The sequence below is a fragment of the Spermophilus citellus genome (genome assembly GCF_964194105.1).
Source record: "Spermophilus citellus genome assembly, chromosome: 4".
NCBI lineage: Eukaryota > Metazoa > Chordata > Mammalia > Rodentia > Sciuridae > Spermophilus > Spermophilus citellus.
Window position 1 is genome coordinate 161,013,324 of NC_138185.1, and position 21,379 is coordinate 161,034,702.

Genomic DNA, 21,379 nt, shown 5'->3' on the forward strand with positions numbered 1-21,379 from the left:
GAAAGAACTCACAAAATCCAGGAAAGGAGATAAACTAGATTCTGGGGTGGAAACTTCCCATCCCATGGAGATGTGGAGAGGGCAGTGAATCAGGTTTCCAACATGACGAGCCTGGCATCAAGATGAAGACTAACTCATGGGAACCACACTGAGATCGTGCTCCTTCAAAGGCACATGTGAGGAGGGAAGTGACCTTTACCTGAGGCTTCTGGGGACCTCACAGAGTACAGTTGCCATGCCTTAGACTTCCTTGGAAACCACTGGCAGGCTCAGCGTTTCTGGCAACCCCTCCACCTCCTCACTTCGATTGGGAGGTTCACTCAGTAAGTCTTTCAACTAGGGCCAATAGGAGATGAGGCACCTGAAAAGACACTGATAATCCATGGCAGTGTATATCATGTGGCAAAGAGGAAATGAAGTTTGGGGAACCTAGGTTTTGTCCTGCCTCTGCCACTTATGGACTGGTCAGCCTTAGGTGAGTCACTTTGCCTTACTTAGCATGAGTTCCTCATCTGGGAACTACCCACAGCCCAACCCCTCAGTACACTGGTTGATTCTAAGCCCATATCCTCTCCAGTAAGTATGGAGACAATAATTCCACTAGGAGTTTCAAGAAGGGACAGATCCACGGGGCTAGAGCAGTCAGACATGAAGAGGTGAGCTGGGAAGATTTGTGGAGGCATAGGGACAGAAAAGTCCTCTTCTTGCTCCCATGGCCCTTTAACCCCATCCTTGACAGTAGGCAACCATTCATTGGACCAGAAGGGGAGGAGCCTCTTCTGCAGGGATCCCTTGAAGCCTTCTCACTCCAAAGCCTTGCAGCCACACTGAAGGAACCAGCAAGGCCTCTGCCGAGGTATAAACTGACAACTGTCACTTGCCTTGAGGCCCAGGCACCAGGGACAATCTCCTTTCTCAATAGAGAATTGCTTTCCACTTGTCTGTAAGCTAAACACTGTCAAGATCAATGGGAACAAGCACCCCCCAGACTTAAAAACAAGACTGAGGCTCCTGACCAGAGCTGGGTCCCACCATTCTCTCTGAAGGACAATGATTATTATCAAGTAGGGTTGTATAATGCTCAAAGGCCTTGATATCCCTCTTCTTTTTTTTTTTTTTTTTTAAAGAGAGAGTGAGAGAGGAGAGAGAGTGAGAGAGAAAGAGAGAATTTTTAATATTTATTTTTTAGTTCTCGGCGGACACAACATCTTTGTTGGTATGTGGTGCTGAGGATCGAACCCGGGCCGCACGCACGCCAGGCGAGCGCGCTACCGCTTGAGCCACATCCCCAGCCCCGATATCCCTCTTCTTTATCCTCAGTCCACAAAGGCTTAGCAAGGATGCTGTCCTGGTTGCTTGCTTGAAAGGAAACCTACCCCTTTATATCCTACCTCCTAAATGTCTCCAACTGTCAAGCGGGGTTGTCCTCTTTGACAAATCCAATCTAATGACACAAAAGGCCCTGCATCAGATATTCAAGAAAGGCTAAAAGGAGAGAGATCAGACTCCAGGAAGTGGGCTTTGCAAGAGCATCCTGGGAAGTCCATGGGAATTAAACTTGATGCTGTGTGCCTTTGCTCTGACCTCAATTATTCACTCCCAGTCTTTCTCATGGCCTTTCTCTGCTTCCTTGAAGAGCTGTGCCATGAGGTTATCCTTCACAGCAGAGGCCATCTTCTAGTAAGCTGACTTAGGAAGGTGATATATGTCCCTTTCCTCCTGAAGGTCAAGCCAATTTACTCCATGTGAGGGAGTCCATGAATGGCAGCCAGGTCCTGACAGATGTCAAGTGGTTGCAGTAGTTCCAAGGCAGGGACCTGCCTCTAGGTAAGTGGCCGGGGTGCAGGGTTACTTCAAATGGAGAAATTGAGTGAGAGTGAAGGTACAGAGGTCCACAGTAATCACTGCCCTTCCATAAGCCCTCCTGACTATCAGTGTGCTGCAATCCCATCCTTCCAGTCCCCAGTTCTCCCATTAACCTCCAGAGCCACATGCCTTGTTAGCAGCAATTTTCTCAGGCGTCAGACACTGGAGCTGCCCTCAGATTTTTCTGGCTAGTGACATGGTCATGATTTCAGGAGTCACAGTAAAAAGTTTAGCAGCAGCCTCCTTTCCATGCCACTAGAGTAGACTACAGCAGGGAACAGGGGTCTCCTGGGGTTGTTTTGTTTTTGTTTTTTAATTATAATCTTTATCAAAATTAAGATCTTTGTTCTTCCCATGTCACATTGTTTTCTAAAAACGTGAGGTGATGGGTGCTGAGAAACTGTGCCACAGCAAAAGTCATGATGCTCTCCTTCCACGATGAGAAGGCCTGTCCTCATGTCTTTATTTCCCAGTCCCTTTATTTAAGGAAAAAGTCACAGTCACAGAATGATACAGCTGGAAGGCACCCTAGAAATTATTTCTAGATGAGAGGATATGGTCTAAAGGGGGAAGGTGACTTACTAGAAAATATGGCTTTAGAAATATGATTCAATGATCCTGCTCTTTCTTTCTGGTTGGGAAGAGTTTGATGGTCTTCATATTTCTGCTTTTGGGGACTGACTCCCTCATCAGAACAAAGAGGTGGTGTAAAAATGGGACCAATAGTTCCACTTCAGAGTCTCATAATAAAAATCCCTCTCTCCCCACTCGGGTTCCACCAACCCTCTGCCCTTACTTCCTCGGTTTTCCTGGGTACCGACTTCAGCATGCACTGTCCTGGCTGACGGCTCAGCTGGTGTTGCTTCCCTACCCACACTGATGGACCCCAGGCACAGCTGGTGGGAACACAGAGAGACACCTGGTCCTCAGGAGCCCCATTCGTAGGTCTGTCATTCATGGCCTGGTTCCAAGTATTAAACTACACAGAATTTATGGCTCATGGTTTATAGGTGCTGGAAGGCCCCAAAGATCTGGGTATGATGGTGGTCATGTTAGGTCTCACATACAGGGATCATAAACAGAAAAGCAGGCTTTAAAAAATAATAAAACAGGAAAGTTGACTCAGTGCAGAAAAACATGGGCCTCAGTGGCCATGTTGTCCAGAAAGAAGAAAAGAAGGACTCCAGCTCCTGGTGATTGGTGTTGTCCCGAGGCTCTCCTTAGCCTCCTTTCTTCCCCTTGGCTGGCATGGATTTTCAGTCTCTTCTCTCCTGTCCTTCATTTATGTTGACTTTAGTCCTGCCAACCACAACTTCCCTAATCAGAACATTATCTTATACAGCCCACATGAATGAATCTTGTTCCTCAAGCCAGGAACAAGCTTTCAAGGCCAGAGATTAATGTCTTAGTCCTTTAAATAATCTTTCCAGGTAACTTGTACATATGACAGCTGTTGAAAGGTTGGATTGAAAGGCTTTCTGGAAATCTAGTTATATAAACTCTTTAAACATCTACATCGACTGTGCTGGAGGGAGTTTTTTGAGTTTTTCAACATAAAGCGACTCAGTGTTAACTGTCACTGTAATTTTAAGGGAAATCAATTCAAGGGTGTCACATGTAACCCTAATTTCCCCAGACCTCTCCAGCGGCAAGTTGACATGGGTAACAGGGACTGTAATAACACAGAAGTCCCCGGCCTCAGTAGAGAAAGGTAGAGAAGATATTTTGTATCCATCACTTCCTCCTGGAACTTTGGTCTCTTTCTCTGGACATTATCTTCTCCGGTGATGAGCTGAGATTTTTCTGGAGTGTTATTTCTCATTTTCTCTAGTGGGGTCCAGCCTAGGCCTTGGGCATGGCTTCCTCCATAGCTTCCTGATGGTTATCAGGAGCTCAGCTGAGCAGGGAGAGGGTAAGGGGAACTGCCAGGTGCGTGGAGTAAACAGTTAAAGCAATAGAACAAAATTGAAAAAGTTAAGCCCTTAATCACTTTGCTGCCACAGTGTGGGCAGGAGTCGAAAACATGAGGAGCTGCAGACTCCTCTCTTCCATTTTCTCCATGATACAGCTAAAGGGTCCAGGGGCAGGTGAGTTATCACACATGAAGGGGTTCTCACTGGGGAGGGAGCCCTCAAGGAAAGCTGGGGCAGTTTTATGGGCCCTGGGGTGGAAGGTGGGAGAGCGGAGAGAGCTAGCAGTGGAAAAGTACCAGATACAGAGTCCTCCTGAGCAAAGTATCCTCAAGGTTCCCTCCGGCTCCCCTGCTCCGCCCCAGGAGGCCTGGGCAGAGCAAGGAACACTGCTGTAGAGGCCTTAGACAGTGAGTGACCCAGGAAGTAAATATGTGAAACTATGGCTGGCCAGAGAGGCCTGAGAGCTTGACCACAGCTCCCTCCAGAGACTGCCACGCACTGGCTGTGTCCCTCACCTGGTTGGGGAGGGTGACTTTTCCATGTGGTGAGTTAGGCAAAGCCATTGCCTGTGGTCAAGCTCAAAAAAAAAAAAAAAAAAAAAAAAAATCACAGAAATTTTAAAGGAAACCCAAATATGTCATACCAAATATGCCTTTTAACACAAGAATTATTTTGACCAGGGGCTAGGGTTGTGGCTCAGAGGTAGAGCGCTCACCTACCATGTGTGAGGCACTGGGTTTAATCCTCAGCATCACATAAAAATAAAGATATTGTATCCACCTATAATCAAAAAATAAATATAAAAATAAGAATTATTTTCCTGAAGGTAATAAAGCAGCAAAGACTGGGAAAAGCTCTCATTCTCCCCCATTTGCCTAAAAAAAAAAAAAAAGTCAAAACTTTACAAAGATGTCCCTCATCCCCTCTCTACCAGAAGGACAAAAGTTATCACTGGATACAACTTTGGACCTTTATTATCCTGGAGACAGAACCAGAGGAATCCATGTAACAAACTTTACTAATTAGCCTTTCTCTACTATTAACATCCCATGTATTTGCCTTGCCACAGTTTATCGCCTTTGGAGACAGAATCCATTTTCCTTTGTCCTATCATCTCTCTACAGAGTTATTGCTCTTTGATGAAGATACTTATATGCCAGATTCTAAACTCATCCTCTTTGGGTACTCCCATGTGTTAGTACACATGCTCATAAACGTTTTTTGTTTTTCTGTTCTTAATCCATCTTTCACAGAGCACCAGCCAAGCACCTAAGGTAGGTGGAAGAAAGAATGCCCATCCCCTTCTCCCTCCCTCCCCTCCCTCTCAGGCCCTCCACCCCCTTTAATCCTAGGTGTCTTTCTTAGTTCCATTTGCCAATTACTGTTGCATAACAAGTGACCTCAAAACTTAGTGTCTTAAAACATTTATCTTATAGTTTCTGAGGGTCAGGAATTAAGGGGTGGTGAAGTGAGGTGCCTTCGGATCAGGGTCTTTCAAAGGGCTGAAAAGTGTCTGGCAGGGCTTCAGTCTCACCTCCAGGAGCAGATCCCTTTCAAGTTCTTCCACAGGCGGTTGGCATTAGGCTTTTTGCTAGCATGGGCAGGAGGCCTCCCCCAGTGCCTCTCCTTAGGGCATCTCACAGCATAACAGCTGGCTCCCCTCAGAGAGAGAGAGAGAGAGAGAGAGAGAGAGAGAGAGAGAGAGAGAGAGAGCATCCCAGAGCAAATATCCCAGGTGGAAGGCAGTCTTTCTATAAGTTGCTGAGGGGGTAATATCCCATGATACCCCTAGTATTGTTTGTTGGAACCAAGTCAAGAAGTCCATCCCCATGGGAGGGTGTTCCCAAGGGTGTGAATACCAGTGGGATCCCTAGGAGCCATGGGAGAGGCTGCCTAACACGAAGGCCCAGCCACATCGTGCCCCTTTCCTTATTCCCTGTTAGTACGCGCCAGAACCTGTTTCCCTCATAACCGAGCTTTTTGTTCAGCCCTACTTTATACAGTTGTCTTATTGTGCCAAGGTTTGAAGCTTCTCTTCTTTGCAGAATACTGACACCTAAGAGCAAAGACTGCTAAGTTTTGTCTCCCACTTTGCTTGTGGGTTTCTCTGTCACCACCCTGGGACTTGAGCTGTAACAGACACTTGTCGGTTATGATCCACCCTCATCTTCAAGTCATTTAAACTGTATCTTTTCCAAACCAGTTTTCTGGGAACCTTGCTATTCAGAGCCCTTTCCTCCTGGGAAACAGACTTGGTCTGAGTGGATAATCCTTGCTGGATATGAGCAGGGTTACTATTCACACTACAGTGCTATCTTCTAAAGACTTCGACCTTGGACTTCAGCTGAGAGAACCAGGGGAGATTTGGAGCCCTTTAAGACAGAGACACCTTGAGTGACTCATTTAATCCTGCCAACAAACACAGGGTGGAGCTTAGTTAGCACCCCTGTTTGCACATATGGAGTTTGGGGGCTCAAATTTAGCAAGGGGCAGAGCCTTCCTGAATCCAGACCCCAGGGCCTCTCCCCAAGTCCCACCTTATGCTAAGTGTGGCTCTGATTTATCCTCGAATGGCTTCTGCTGTAGCCTCTTGGCTACTGCCTGTGGTTTCTGAGCCACCCAGTGTGTGTGTGATCAATGAAGGCTCCCCATCCTGTGGGGAGAGAGGTGGCCCAAGGCTCCCGCACTTGCTCCCAAAGACCCAGGAAAGCTGTGACTATTCCCAGACAGTGCACCTGGCCACATAGTGCAGAGAAGAAGAGCGAGGCAGGGGAGCTGGGTGGGTGAGGTGTGGCAAAGAGGTCTTGTCTGAGGCTCTGCTTTCCCCAGAGAAGAACGCTGCTTATAGTGTATGTGGGACTTGGCCACACTGATTTGTTTACCCTTACTGATGGGTCCCTGCCCATTAGACTACATGGTGGGGAGTAGTGCTGCAGGAGACATTGAACAGACCTAGATATACAGAGAGAGCGTAATGGCCAGGGTGCTGTGCTTTGCCAGACCTGCTGACCAGGTAGGCTGCTGCCAGCCTCAGGGAACTTGGCCTTCAAGAGTGTTTCCACCACCCTGATTGATAAGCTGCTCATGGCGCCTTCACCGTGTGAGCCGTGTGGTTTATGCTGAACACCTGCTTTCCCTCTGGCCATCTAGAATTTTGAAAGGTGCTAGTCGGAGCGTGCACAGGTGAAAACCCTGGGCACTGAGTGTCTCTCTGGGCTTCCCTGGGAGCATTCAATCATGCTGATGTCACAGTTTGCTGCTGAGGGTGTTTAGTGTTCCAGAGTGACTCCAGGGAGAGGAAGGACACTTGGAAGCTCCTCCCGGGGCTGTCTTTGCTCACCTGCTCCCTATCCTTGCGCTGTAATGGATCTAAGCCAGGACATGACTAGTGTTGAGTCCTGTGAGTCCCACTGGCAAGTCAGTGAGCTGGAATGGTCTTACAGGAAGGAGCCGTGGAGGAAAGGGTGGGGTTAGAACTTTCCTCAGTGAGCTGTCCGAAAATCCTCTTGACTTCACACTGAAGCCTTGTGAATTTCCCCTCCCTCTCAGGGTCTTATATTCTCCTTTTCCCCATCAAGTAGTCTCATTGTTCAGAAAAAATGCTTGAATGTCCCTCTGTGATTCAACCTAGCCTGGACTGTGACATGAGAAAATGAGACCAGAGCTTACTAATGTGAAGAAATCATGAAGTCATTAATTAATAAGGAAAATAATAAAACACCTGAAGGCACCCCACCTGAAACTCTTCTCTTCTTTACAAGACCTCAAGTCCTGTCCTTTTTCTCTGAGATTGTAAGTGACTGTACAGTTCAGGCTTTTCAGCTTCACCTGGTGAGGTGTCACGTAGCAGAGTGTCATTTGGCAGAGACCCAGAACCCAGTTCCTGGGCCTTGCGTCCCAGCTCCTCTGCAGTGTCCCCTAGACAGAGAGTTCTTGTGGCATTGGGAATGTGGCAGGAATGAGTTTTTTTGCTCAAGAAATGGTAGGGGACAGAGATAGCAAAGGATACAGATTCTGTGGGCATTGGAAGCCTTTGTAAGATCTTAGATTTTCAACTCAGGTGTAGTGAGACTGGGAGTCCCCAGAGGACTGTGATTGAGAATATCTATTCCAGTTCAAAGGCTATATAAGAAGTACAGGGAGAAATTGATGCTATATTTTTATGTCCTTTTATTATAATATCAAGGAACCTAGAGCTACTGTATCATCCTCAGGGATCCTGCCTGGCTTGGCACTCTTGTTTCCTCCCCTTCCTCCTTTCTTTTTCTTTAAGAATTAGAGATCCAGCCAGGCCTGATGGCATACACCTGTAACCCCAGCAATTTAGGAAGCTGAGGCAGGAGGATCACAAGTTCAAAACCAGCCTCAGCAATTTAAACGAGGCCCTAAGCAACTTAGTGAGACCCTATCTCAAAATTAAAAAAACAAACAAACAAACAAACAATGAGAGACTTATTTTCTACAATATTAACAGTAAATTATGCAAATTAATTAAATTAATTCTTTAGTGAATGGGCCTTTGACTTCCATTTAGAAGAAATCAGCATGTGAATTTTTAACTGGAACAATTGGGTGGTAACTCAACAAGAACTCATGCATTGATTCTCCATTTTCTAATAGGATGGGGACTTCCACCCAGGTGTACAGCTTTGGGGGGGACCTCTGACAGACCACAGGGGCCTCAGTGGCCCACATGTGGATCCTCTCCTGTGATCAAGCCACATCTGCCCTCTAAGTGCATGTCTAGAGAAGATTGATTACCTATGCCTTATGGAATACTAACCATTATGTCAAGTCAAAAATGACATAAAAATATTTCCCGAGGTTGAACTTAACATTTCCAACAAAATCTTCCTTTTCTGATACAAAATTACTTTCCTGGTCTGATTTCACTTCCTAAATATTTTGTCGAGGGCCCACAGTGTGCCTGGCCCCATTCTAAGCACTTCGTCTGTTTATTTAATTCTGAAAATAGACCTTTCTTTAGTAGGAAGAATTATTACCCCCCATGTGATGGTAAATTTTATGTGTCAATTTGATTGGGCCACAAGACATCCAGACATTTTGTCAAGTGGTTTTCTGGGGGTATCTATGAAGGAGTTTCTGGATGAGATTAACATTTGTGTTGATAGACTGAGCAAAGCAGATTGTCCTTCCCATTGTGCATGGACTTCATCCAATCAGTGGAAGGCCTGATTAAAATAAAAGACTAAGTAAGAAAGAATCATCTCTTTCTTGGCCTGTCTTTGAGTTGGGATGTTGGTTTTCTCCTGTCTTTGGATTCAGATGTGGATGAATATATACTTGTTATCCTGGCCCTCAGGCTTGGGACTCACACTGAAGCTACACAATCTCTAACTTGCTCACTGGACAGTCTGCAAGAGAAGAATATGGGGACTTCTCAGCCTTCAGAGTCACATGAACCGCTTCCTTAAGTGAGTCTCAATCTCTCTCTTTGGAGAACCTCAACAAATGTAGCCCATTTTACAGAGGAAGAAGCTAAGACACAGATCCACAATTAACATGGCTTTAGTAGCAGGACCCAAATTAATTTGATTTCAGAGTTCACAGTGTATGGTTCAGCTCCCCAAGTATTAAAGAAATGCACATAACAGTGGGAATTTGGTTCCTTTTCTCCAATTGACAAATATGTAAGAGTGGGGGGAAAAAGGCTATTGATGTAGAAAATCTGGAAAAATGGGTATCCTGTGCAGTGCTGGTGGGAATACCAACGAGCACAGCTTCCAAAGACAGCCCACAATGCAGAATGTGTAGACTCTGTCAAGGCCTGACCCCCCCCCCCCCAAATATCACCAGCACAACCTGTTGACTAAACAAAGCTGAGTTTATTGCTTATGACCAAAAAGGAGACCAGCAGCTTAAAACTTTTTGACAATATCTCAAAAGGGGGGAGATAAGATCAGAATGTATTGAGAATCAGGAGTTTGGTTTAAGCCAAGTCTTTCCATGGAGGCAGAGTGGGAGAGATGCTTGATAAGGATTGAGTCAAAACCATGATACAATAATCCAGGATTGGCAGAAACATCAAGGTGAGAATCTTGAGGAGAGGAACTTAAAGAACCTGAAGTCACATACTGTTGATCTTCCCATGGAAGAGCAGATAGGTTTTTGCTAGTTGGTATTCCCATCAGCACTGCACAGGGAATCTATTTTTTAAAGGAACAATCAAAACATTTACTTGAGCCAGACAGTGCCAGAAGAATAAAAACAGTGGAATATCAAAGTGATGTCAATGTAGACCCAAACATGTACTTGCTCAGTGTGGTGTAGACAGTTTTTGTTCTCATCCTTTTGGCGACCACATAGATTTAAGCTTCTTAATATAAATATAATGCCATGTGATCTTTCTCTTCCTTCATTTCCCATTCTGCCCCCTGCAAACATGGCTAAAAGCCCATGTCATTTTCCTCCAGTTATGAAAGTAAAATATACTCAGGAAGTAAGAAAAAAGTATAAAGGAACAGGAAAAAAAAACCCAAAAAATAAAACACAGAAGCAAAATCAGGTGCAGTGGTGCAAGCTTATAATCCCAGCTGCCACAGAGGTCAAGGCAGGAGGATTGAAAATTCAAGGCCATCCTGGGAAACATAGTAGACCCTGTCTCCAAATAAAAAATAAAAAGATCTGGGAACGTAGCTCAGTGGTAGAGTGCCCCTGAGTTCAATCCTCAGTACCATAAATAGATAAATAGTAATAAAAAATAAAAAATAAAAAGAAGGAAAACCTATGGCCTTCTTCACATAAACACAAGTAAGATAAATTTCTGCCAGAGCTGAGCCAAGCTCCATTTTTCCCTTCTGAGTGAGTGCAGCATTGGAGCACGCCTCCTGGGTTGGATTTGTGTTCACTAGTCTTGAGAGATCACTGAAAGAAGGTTTCATATAGAATTTGTTGTTGACCTCAGAGTGATTACATTACAGGTTTTGGGCTCAGACCTCTGGACCCTTTGGCCACTCAGCTGATTCCCTTCCCGGGCAGTCTGCGGTGACTGTGAATGCGGTACTGTTGCTGGGATCCTTCCCCAGCAGGGCCCTTTCTCCTTCCTCTCTGGGGATTGTTTTAGAATTGGTCGCTGTGGGAGCCTTCCTAGAAGACAGAGCAGAGAGGCTCTTTGCCACCTGAAATTAGAGAAAATTCTGGTTGGAGATAAAGGGAGAATGAATCTGAATAGCTGCTATAAATATGGATGCACGCTATGTAAATGCCAGGATAATAAATATGTGACTATAATATCAAGAAAAATGGAGGACCAGTTTGTCTATCCCTACCCAGTCTGCTCTAAACATTGGCATGATTTTTCTCTTCCATTGTCTTCATTTTTGAAGCTTTACTGCTCCAGAGGACTCATGTTCAAGAAGATAAAAATTGTAAAAAAAACTTTATCATTCATGTGATGGTTAATTTTATGTGCCAATGGGGTTAGGTTATGGTACCTAGTTGTCTGATCCAACACCAGTCTGGATATTGCCATAAAGGTACATTTTAGATGTGCAGAACATTCACTAATGTCACTGTTGAACACAAATGAAATGAAATGGTTTGGAAAATAAATAGTGTAAATATTCCATTGTCCTACTTGGGAGGCTGGACTTATTCCATCTTTGATTTTCTTCATTGGGAGAAATTTCTCAAAGCAACGGTAGATTGAGTGGTTAGGACTTGTTGTATGAAAAGGAAATTAGGATACCATTTCTCTCTTCATTATTGTGCTCCCATTTAAGTCACTTAGAAGTTTTGTGTATTAAAAAGCCTTTCATCTCTGCCCACAGAAATTTATAGGGCTAAGTTACTTTATCATTCTTTTTTTAAAAATATATTTTAGTTGCCAATGGATTTTTTTACTTTATTTATTTGTATGTGGTGCTGAGGATTGAACCCAGGGCCTCACACATTCCAGGAAAACACTCTACCACTGAGCCACAACCCCAGTCCTACTTTATCATTCTGTTAGATATCTTTCCCATTTCTCTTCCCTTCCTCCCTTTCACAATGATTTGGTCAGAAGCAGTTGGGATCTTACTTTATTTGTCAGAGCATGTAGAAGAATTTCTGAAGCTCTAAGAAAACTCTGACCTGGCCAAATTGAAGGAATGACAGAAGTGATTCATGAAAGACCTCTGGGCATTGCCAAATGATTTAAACTGGCTAACCCTGAGTGAAAAATGTCTAAGAAGCTGCCCTGGTTGACTCTGGTTTCTGTTCCTCCTTATATCTTTACATTTTGCGAGAGAGTCAGAATATGGAAATGGAAGACCCTAATTCAATGAGGAATGCTACTATAGTTTGGAACTGCTGACACATTTAAGAGGTGGGACCTAGAGGGAGGAAGTTAGGTCATGGGGGAGCATGTCCTTGAAGGGAATATTAAAACCCTGTTCCTTTCCCTCCTTCCCTCCTTCCCTCCTTCCTTCCTCCCTCCCTTCTTTCTTCCCTTCCTCCCATCCATCTTCCCCTTCCTTCTCTTTCCTCCCTCCCTTCCTTCCTTCCTTCCTGCCATGAGTTGAACAGGTCTCCTCTACCACCCTTTCCTGCCATGATATACTGTGCCACCATAGACCCAAAGTGACAGGGCCAAGTGACCATGGACTGAAAGCACTGAAATTGGTAGTCAAAATAAACCTTTCTTCTGATTGATTTGATTATCTCGGTAGTTGTTATAGTAATGGAAATCTGATTAACAAATGTTTTGAGCTTCTAGTATAAAAGAAATGGATCACAATGGTTTAAATACACAGGGATTGTCTTTTTCTCAAACAGGAAGTCTGGAAATATGCCACTGCTGTTGTTTGTCAACAGTTCAATGATTCCTTTCACCCTTGAAAGAAGGACCAAAAAATAATGCTTTTTTATTGGGAAGACTAAAAACCTTCATAGAATGTCATTGACCAGAGTGGTTCCTGAGGGCCATTTTTTCATGCAAAGGAGTCTGAGAAACAAGAATTTACTTTCCCAACTTTGTAGGAGAGTCCATTAGGCGAATGGGGCCGGGAGGGTGCATTGTTTGCAACAGTCTCCAGACTTCTCCTGGGGTCCACAGCCTTGGGTTCTGGACCTTCTGTGTCTGCCCTCTCTTTGTAATGCATTGTTCTTCCCAGTTCACTTGAGTTAGCACAAACTAGTTCATTTTGGACCCTGTGAATTTTCTCTAATAGACTTAGCAAACCTCTTACATGACAAGGAAATCTCACCATTGTGTAGGGAACAGAGGGTTTGAGGAAAGCTAGTCGAGAAAAAGCTTTGGAGAAGATGCCATCAGAGTGCAACTGACTTTGAAATACATTAGCCTAAAAGACCCTATTATCACTCCTCAAACAGGTGAAAGCCAGTCCTGGAGTAAAGCAGGCTCAGAAGCATATGACTTTTGGGGACACAGTAGGAAAGGCAGTCCCCTAGGGATCCACCAGAGGAGAAATTGGGCTCCTCTTAGAATCAGCTGAACTTAGAGCCCTCAGAGCAAATTGTTCACTCCTTCAATACATCACTGTAGGGCCCATTAGAGTATAATGGGGAAAGAGCTGCCCCAGAGCATGCTGGGGGTGTGAGAAGGGCCAGATAATACTTTTTCAAGCATGGAGTGGCTGGTTTTCCATCAGAAAGGCTTTGCAGGAGAGCAGAGAGAGCTGAGCGGGCCAGTCATTTCCACAAGCTGGGAGGCCCTCTGGGGCTGCACCCGCCAGCATCTGCACCCTGATGGACAGAATTGTCCATTACCATGGCAACCTCAAGAATGGCTTCAAGTGTGAGCTCTTTGATCCTCAAGGATGCAGGTGGGCTGTTTTTTCTTTCTCTTTTCTCCCCCATGAGGCAGGGCAGAGCAGTGGTAGAAGGATGAGAAAAGATTGGACTGAAATTAGCCATTGAAGTTGCCACTCCAACAAGAAATGACACATGCCCGCAGGCGGAGGGTGAGCAGATGGCGCAACTCATATCATCAGCCTCTTAGAGCATCTGCCCTTGCTCAGATCCGCACATACTCACATGAAGAGGAGTGCATTGCATGTGGCCACAGGAAATAAGAGAAATGGGATCGCTCTCCTAGGTAGGCTTTACATACATAAACAAGAAAACAAGGAGGGTGTTTTTCTGTTATTGCTCTCTCTCGTGCTTATTCGTTTTTCAGAAGCACTCTGGATTATGTGGAAAGATTCGACAATTCAATAAATTCAGCAAATTTTTATGGAGTGTCTTCTCTTTATTTCTATTTTATTGTTTATATCCCACCTCTTTCAACAGGAATTCCAGGCAGCTTGCAACTAAGGACATAAAAGACAAGAGTAATAACAGAAAATCAGGAGGACCAAGGAGAGAAAAAAGAAATTATTCTAGCCACAGGAGTTAACATAATGGGTTTAGAGGATTCAAATTTAAATTCAACTTTGAGAATACTGAGTCCAGAAACCAAATTTTTTTTTTTTACTTTCTCATCAATTTAAAATTTTTTTTTCTCCTATTTGATTTTAAAAGACAGTTGTTGGTTTTTTTTTTTTTTTTTAACAATCTGGATTTGGTTTACATTGAATGATATCTCCTTCTTTCTACTCCAGTTCATTATCATCATTACTGACATTTATTGAGTACCATTTATTGAGATTCATTTATTGATATTTATTGTATGTGCTAGTCACTGTTCTAAGTACTTTAAATATGCTATCTCATTTAGTCTGTAACAATCCTATGAGGTATATGCTGTTACTGACCTCACCGTATAGAAGGGAAGATTAAAACACAGGTGAAGGATTCCAGGCCTCGTACATGACAGCCTTGGTCCCTTCTAAGAAGTCAAGTTCATCTCCTGAGTCTAACACTAAGGGAGTCCATAAGTGCAAGACTAACTTAGGCTATCCATATGTCCCAAGAGACCCCACTAGCTTGCATAGTTGTAAGAAGAGGAGGCTCTGCCTCAGCTGAGATGTCCCTGACCTTAGCTTGATTGCCATTTAGTCCGCCAACCTCTTCATCTATGTTTTAGTCAGTTTTTCACTGCTGTGACTGAAGTACCCAATCAGAACTGAAGTAGAACAGAAGAGACTGGACACCTGAGGAATTTTCAGGAAGCAGGTGTATTGATTGCAAGGTTCAAAGGTGGCTCTTACCTAAGAATTCTTCCTCTGAACAAAGATTTGGGAAATTCTTTGAACTTTATACTCAGGGTAGGGGAGTGGGGATTAAAGGTTGTCAAGTGTTCTCTGTTCCATCCCCTAGACCAGACACAGGTTTCACAAGTTTTTTTTTTTTTTAACCAAGAAAACAGAGATAATATCTTTTTGTACAAGCTTGCAGATTCTATTCTATCACACCTTTTGTGTGCAAATCTCGCCTTTACAAGGAAGAGGAAACTACAGACCACAATGACCTCTGTAGGTCTGACCTCTGTAGACCTGCTGATCTGACAAGAGGAGAAGTTTAATTATGGCAGGGGTCTTTTGGGTGAGGGTATGTGGTCTGCTTCAGAACAACTGTAGAGGAGGAAAGGTTTATTCAGGGCTCATAGTTTCAGAGGTCTTAGTCCATAGAAGGCCGACTCCATTCCTTGGGACTTGAGATGAGGCTGAATATCATCATAGAAGAGGGTGGCAGAGAGAAGCAGCTCACACAGTGATCAGGAAGCAGACAGAGAGAGTCTCCACTCACCAGAAATAAATACAGACCCCCAAGCCACACCCCAATTCCCACCTCCTCGAGCCACACCCTACCACTTCAGTTACCACTCAGTTAATTCCTAACAGGGCATTAATCACTGATTATGTTAAGACTCTTAAAACCAATCATTTCTCCTTGGAACCTTCTTGCATTGTCTCACATATGAGCTTTTGGGAGGACACCTCACATCCAAACCATAATAACCTATTTCCTTATCTTCTGGACCAGTTTTTGGTCTCTCCAAAGCTGGACCTTGTAGACACCCAATACAGGAACCCTCTCTGGGGACTGGGAAAGAGATCAACAAATATTGGTCTTCTACGTGTACCCTGTGAAACTGGAGGGCTTGAGGAATGGCTTGGCCATTACCAGTATCTGATGAACAGACCGTGTGTATCCTACTCATCATTGCCTGGATAACAGTGTCTCATGTTCTGATCTAACTTCAAATGGGGTCATCAGTGGCCCAACATGAAGAGCTGCAGTTTTGAAGCCAAATGGTAAGATTTGGGGGTAAGAATCATCTAACCAAGAAATCTATATGATTCCAAAGAATTTGAAGGACCTTGGGCTGAGCAGAGATGGACAAGCAACTCACACAAGTTATTCACACCTCTCAGTGTTTCAGCTCCACTTTTGGGCACCATCTTCCTACCCAGCCTGGCAGAACCCACTTGATGGCAGCTCTGAATAAACATCATTATTATTATTATTATTATTATTATTATTATTATTATTATTATTTGTGTATGTGTGGTTGGGGATCCAATCTGTGGCCTCATGCATGCTGGGCAAATACTCTATCACTAAGCTAGACTCTAGTTTCAAGTGTTATTAAGTCATTCAGACATTGATACATAACCCGGGCTGCTATTGTTCAGAGTCAAGGAAGAGAATAGAAATCTGGGTTTCTGTTACCAGGGGAACCTAGATAATAAATACATCATTTATCAGAATATTGATTTATTCCCCCTTTCTGGTTTTATATCTGACTGCAAGGTTTTAGTTTTCTTTCCCTCATTTTAACTTATTCTGTATATTTCCTTCTCTCTTCTCAAAGCCCTCACATCTCTGATTATAGTCCTTCATTATGGATACACTTTGTGTGTGTCTGTGTGTGTGTGGGGGGGGGCTGGGGATTGAACACAGGGCCTTGTGCATGTGAGGCAAGCACTCTATCAACTGAGCTATATCCCAGCCCCATAGATATACCTTCTGGCAGCTCTACTTCTTCCGGTGCTGTAAGTATCCAAATCTGATGTCTACAATGCCTGGATTGTGGTGGGGTGACAGGGATGGTTGTGTTTGCAGCTTCAGATTCTCCTTCAAACTATCAACATTAGAGAAATTAGTTTCTACAGAGTTAAAATTTGAAATTAATACCCAATGGAATAGTATAAAGATAGGCAAAAACTTTAATTAGATCTACAAGACTAGATGCCACTGTGACTGAAAATATTAATGTAGTTAAGTCAAGAGGATTGATGGGTTCCAGGAAGGTAGAGAAAGCGTTTCCAGAGGCAAATGCTGGCAGAGTTGATAGGGCATCATCCTGGGGAAGGTTATCTTAGCTCATGAACTTGCAATATTCTGGTCCCACTGTTAAAGTTGTTCTTGTTTTGGAAGGGGCTACAGGAGGTTGATTTTAGCTAGGGTTAGTTATGTCTGTTGGAATAAAAACTGAGCATCAAGTACCTTTGAGATATGTGGTTCTACCTCATGGGGACTCACGCTCCATGACCTGCTCACACCAGTGAGGTCTGCCTTCGTCAAGCTCCTCAGTTTCTCCATAGTGCACTGCTTTAATTCACTTGTTGCCTAGTAGTGACAGATAACCATGTTGTCTCACAAAATCCTCTGACATGAGGACTTTGCAGACACCCAGCTCAAGCTATACCTGACTGCTAATCTGGTTCAGGTAGCAGATTCCTAAAATGAGCTCCTGTGGAGTAAAGGGCTTGTAGTCCCAAGTGGAGAAGTCTAGCCACAAATAATTTTTCTTTAGTAAAGATGCCAGTTCAAATCACTGTAGATCATTCAAAAAAATAAAAGTGGTGTTCAGGGCTGTTCAATGTCAATGTCCCCAATGGGCACAGCATGCTCTAGAAAACAGATACCGGAGCACCACTGAAGGACAGGAGTTGCAACCTTTTCTTTATCTTTCTCCCTCTCCACTTAGAGTCCTCTTCACATCTCTTATGGTTGTATCCTCCAAAGAGTTTGGCAACTTCTCACTTTACTTGAAAGGCTCTTTCTACTAAGTCAATACCCGACCTTCTCCTGCATCATCCACCTTTCCTGGGTAAAATATCCCTCCTCCGAGTATAGCTAGTGACCCTTCATTCTTTCCCTCTGCATTCTCTCACCCCCACTCTCCACCCATTAGGATTTATATGGATATTTGAAATTTGTCTCATTCCTTTCCATAACAATCACTGCTGTTTCTCAAGTGCCTATTATACAGCAAGATGGAACTTAAATTTAAGTCTTCACTTGATAGAGTAAGATTATTACCATTTTACATATTTTAAAAACCACGGTTCTGAAAGGCCACATAGGGTACCCAGGGTCCCCTAATAGGTGGCAGCATTGGGATTAGATTCCAGAAGACTGGCTTGAGCCTGGATCAAACCACCTTCTCCCTTCCATCATTCATCACACAACCGTGGTGACACATTTCAACAAAACAGCACAGCAGCGATTCTCCACACACCATTACCCATTGCTCATGCACACTAAAAAGGCAATTTTAAAAATCAACATTGTGCTCAATTTTAATTATAAATATTAGGTTGTATTTATATATGTTGCCTTTTAACTGTTTGTGAATGAATAGCTACTCCAGAAAATAAATCTCTTAGGACTCGACATGGGGGAAAAAAATCCTTGTTAAATATTTTATTAAAAATCATTTTGTGTTACTGCCAAAGCAACAGAAAATAATTAAATTCCTTTCCATTTTGTGATATCATTTACATAAGCAGTCATGCTCTTCCTATCTGTAAATGTCAAGTGTCCTAGTTTGGGCTCCCTGTGGTAGCCTGTGTCAGTGTAATTAGGATTCCAGGGTTGTGAGCTAAGGAGGGGCGGTGACTTGGCAGTGCAATCCACGAGCAGGGGTCTGTGACTAATTCTTGGAAACTGACAGTATAGACCTGGACCAGGGAAAGGTCCTGCTAAGCCTGAGGTTCCTAAGAAAGTATGAAGCCGAGCAGATGCCAGGCCAGCTCTCACTGACTGTCCACTGCTGCCTGCTCTGGAGTGGCAGCTGGGACCACATCCCTATAGCTAGTGTCACATATGACATGATTCTAGGGAAGACCAAAGGCCATTTCTTATCCTATTTCTGATGCCCAGATATGACCACAGGCTATCTTATGTTCTATTTGGACTCAGCCTTTCCATTTGTATAAACCATTCTCTCTCCTGTGCTAGGAAATGGTAGCCTTGTAAAAGGCTTTGCATTCATAGAGGGAGGGTAGTCTTCAGATTAGAACCACCGCATTCAGATCTCTGTTTTTCTGGTGTGAGCTGTAACTGGACATTAGCAACACTGCAGTTCATTGTCCGAATTCTAATGGAGTATTGGGGTTGGGGGCTCCATATAGCACCAGGACAGATAGAATAAAACTTTTTCTGTTTCCTCTTCTACTGGTGTTTCTTTTTTGGTACTTGGAATTGAACCCAGGAGTGCTTTCTCTCGGGGCTTCATCTGCAGCCCTGTTTTTATTAATACGTTAAAGTTGGTTGTATTAATCAACACCTCATTAGCATGCAATGGGAACTGAATATTACTAAATGCTTTGAAAATTTCACCCACCTGCTGATCAGAGGTCACTAGAAACACAGGATCTAATAGCAGAACACTCAGAGGAGTTTCACTACTGTTATCTGCTGGGAGATCTAGGCGGCATCCTAGAGGTTCTTAAATCACATGGAAGAAAATTCTATGACTTGGAAAGAAAACAACACAACCACTCTGAGCCTGCTGCTTCCTATTAGGAAGGAAACGACTGGGTGCTCAGGAGCCGCGGGGAAGCTTCGTTCTGGATGACTGCCAACCGCAAGGGGTCAGCAGAAGAGGAAACAATTTCACCAACCTGGGGCCTCGGGAGGACTGAGAGAAAGGACACTAAAGAAAACATGAAAACCAGAAGGAAAATTGGAAAAAATAAGTTCCCTGGGCAATTCATTAAAGAGGAGAATTAATTTCAGGTAGGTCTAAGCTGCTGCCACCTTCCCTGATAGAGCCAGGCAGTTGCTCAGGGCACCTGTTCATTTCGGACTATGATTCAGGGATGTGACTCCACTCTGATGAGGTCTCAGTGGTCCCGGGCTCTCCAGGATGAGAGCCCACCACCATGCCTTCAGCCTGGAGAGGTGCAGGGGCTTGAGAGGAATTCTGAGCAACCAGACAACTTCCAATGACTGCAAAGGGATCCAGACAAGGGTCCTGGAGACCTCCAAGTCTCTGGTGAGGTCTCTGGTTAGTTTCCTGCAATCCACCCTCAGCCTAACCTTCTAGGCTTGCAAAGGGAGCACTCAGCACCCATAGATCACAGAGAAGACACCACAAATCATCAAACACAAGAAAACCAACTCCAAAGCCATCAGAGAGCAAGCTGGAGTCTGACCAGGGCCAGTGTCATTTCTTAGATGGTTAATCTTTTCTACATGCCATGAGGTCCAGAGGGCATTAACATTGTGTCAGATTTCATGAAGTGCTTTGCAAGACCTTTTTTTTTTTTTTTTTTTTTTTTTAAATTTCCTGGACATAGGGGGCCACCAAGTGCTGCTGAGGAGCTCTTTGGGGTTGAGGGGGCTTTGCTTTCAGTTTGCTTTCTGAACGGGTGCTGGGCTAGGTCCATCCTGGGAAGAAGCCAAATGAGGGCACTCCAAAGCCAGGGCGATTCATGTTAGAATGTAGAAAAAATTCACTTGGTTTAGTTTTTCTTCCCTAGAGAGCAATCCATGGTGTTTTCTTAGCTTGTAGACAAGTTACAATGAGTTTAAATGGCTTATAATATATTAAAGTATGCACGAGGATGTTTAAACACATCAGTATATCCCAAGGCCACATGGCTTGAAACAAAACTGAGATGTCTAATAAGATACAATGAAGGCAATAGAAAAAGAATGGCTATTACAGAACAGATAAAGGAATATTTGAATAATCTGAACCCATGTAAACAAATAAATCATCTTGTATCCTTGGGTGATAATAAAATTAGACAATAAACTGTAGGATTGGAGAATTTCTGTGGTTGCACAGGCCTGAGGGTCAGGGGAGGAGTCTAGCTTGGCTTTGATCTTGAGGAAGTGTTATTAGTGATTGATGTATAACATTTGTAACTGAAGAACTCCACTACTGGAAGTTGGGTAAAACAGGGGTGATGGCGGGTAAAACCTGGTAAAGATTTCCAAAAGGTAATTCTTAAACCTGGCATACTTTGTGGGTCTGAGAAGCTGGTGGTACCTGAAGAGCTGGGGAGGTGGCATGCTGGGGTGGTGGTACAAGGTTAGAGTGAATGACTCATGGCAACATAGAGAGGTAATTGACTCTACCGCCCATATGTTCCTAGGCTCAGCATTTACTTGAACCTTAATCATGGATTTGTTCATTCTATCTGTATGTATTAATATCTATAATATATCTGGCTGTGCTATGGGCATGGGGAACATCAGAGTAAATAAAACAAATGAGGTTATGTGTGTGTGTAGGGGGGGATGTGGGGGTGTGGTACTGGGGGTGGAACCCAGAGCCTCACACATGCCAGGGAAGTGGTCTCCCACTGAGCTACGCCCCCAGCCCAAATAAACTCTTTACTGTCAGCAGCTTATGTTCTGTGGGGGGTAGATTGAAAATAAACAAGTGAATCCATAAACAGACAAGACAAACTCAGACAATGATAACTGCTGTGAAGAAAGTAAAACAGAAT

General features: G+C 43.8%; 1 long non-coding RNA gene across 1 annotated transcript in view; it reads right to left on the reverse strand.

The window, feature by feature from the left end:
- LOC308646794 overlaps positions 1 to 21,379 on the reverse strand; it is a 588,350-nt gene that overhangs the window by 205,670 nt on the left and 361,301 nt on the right. The gene's annotated exons all lie outside the window — the stretch shown is intronic.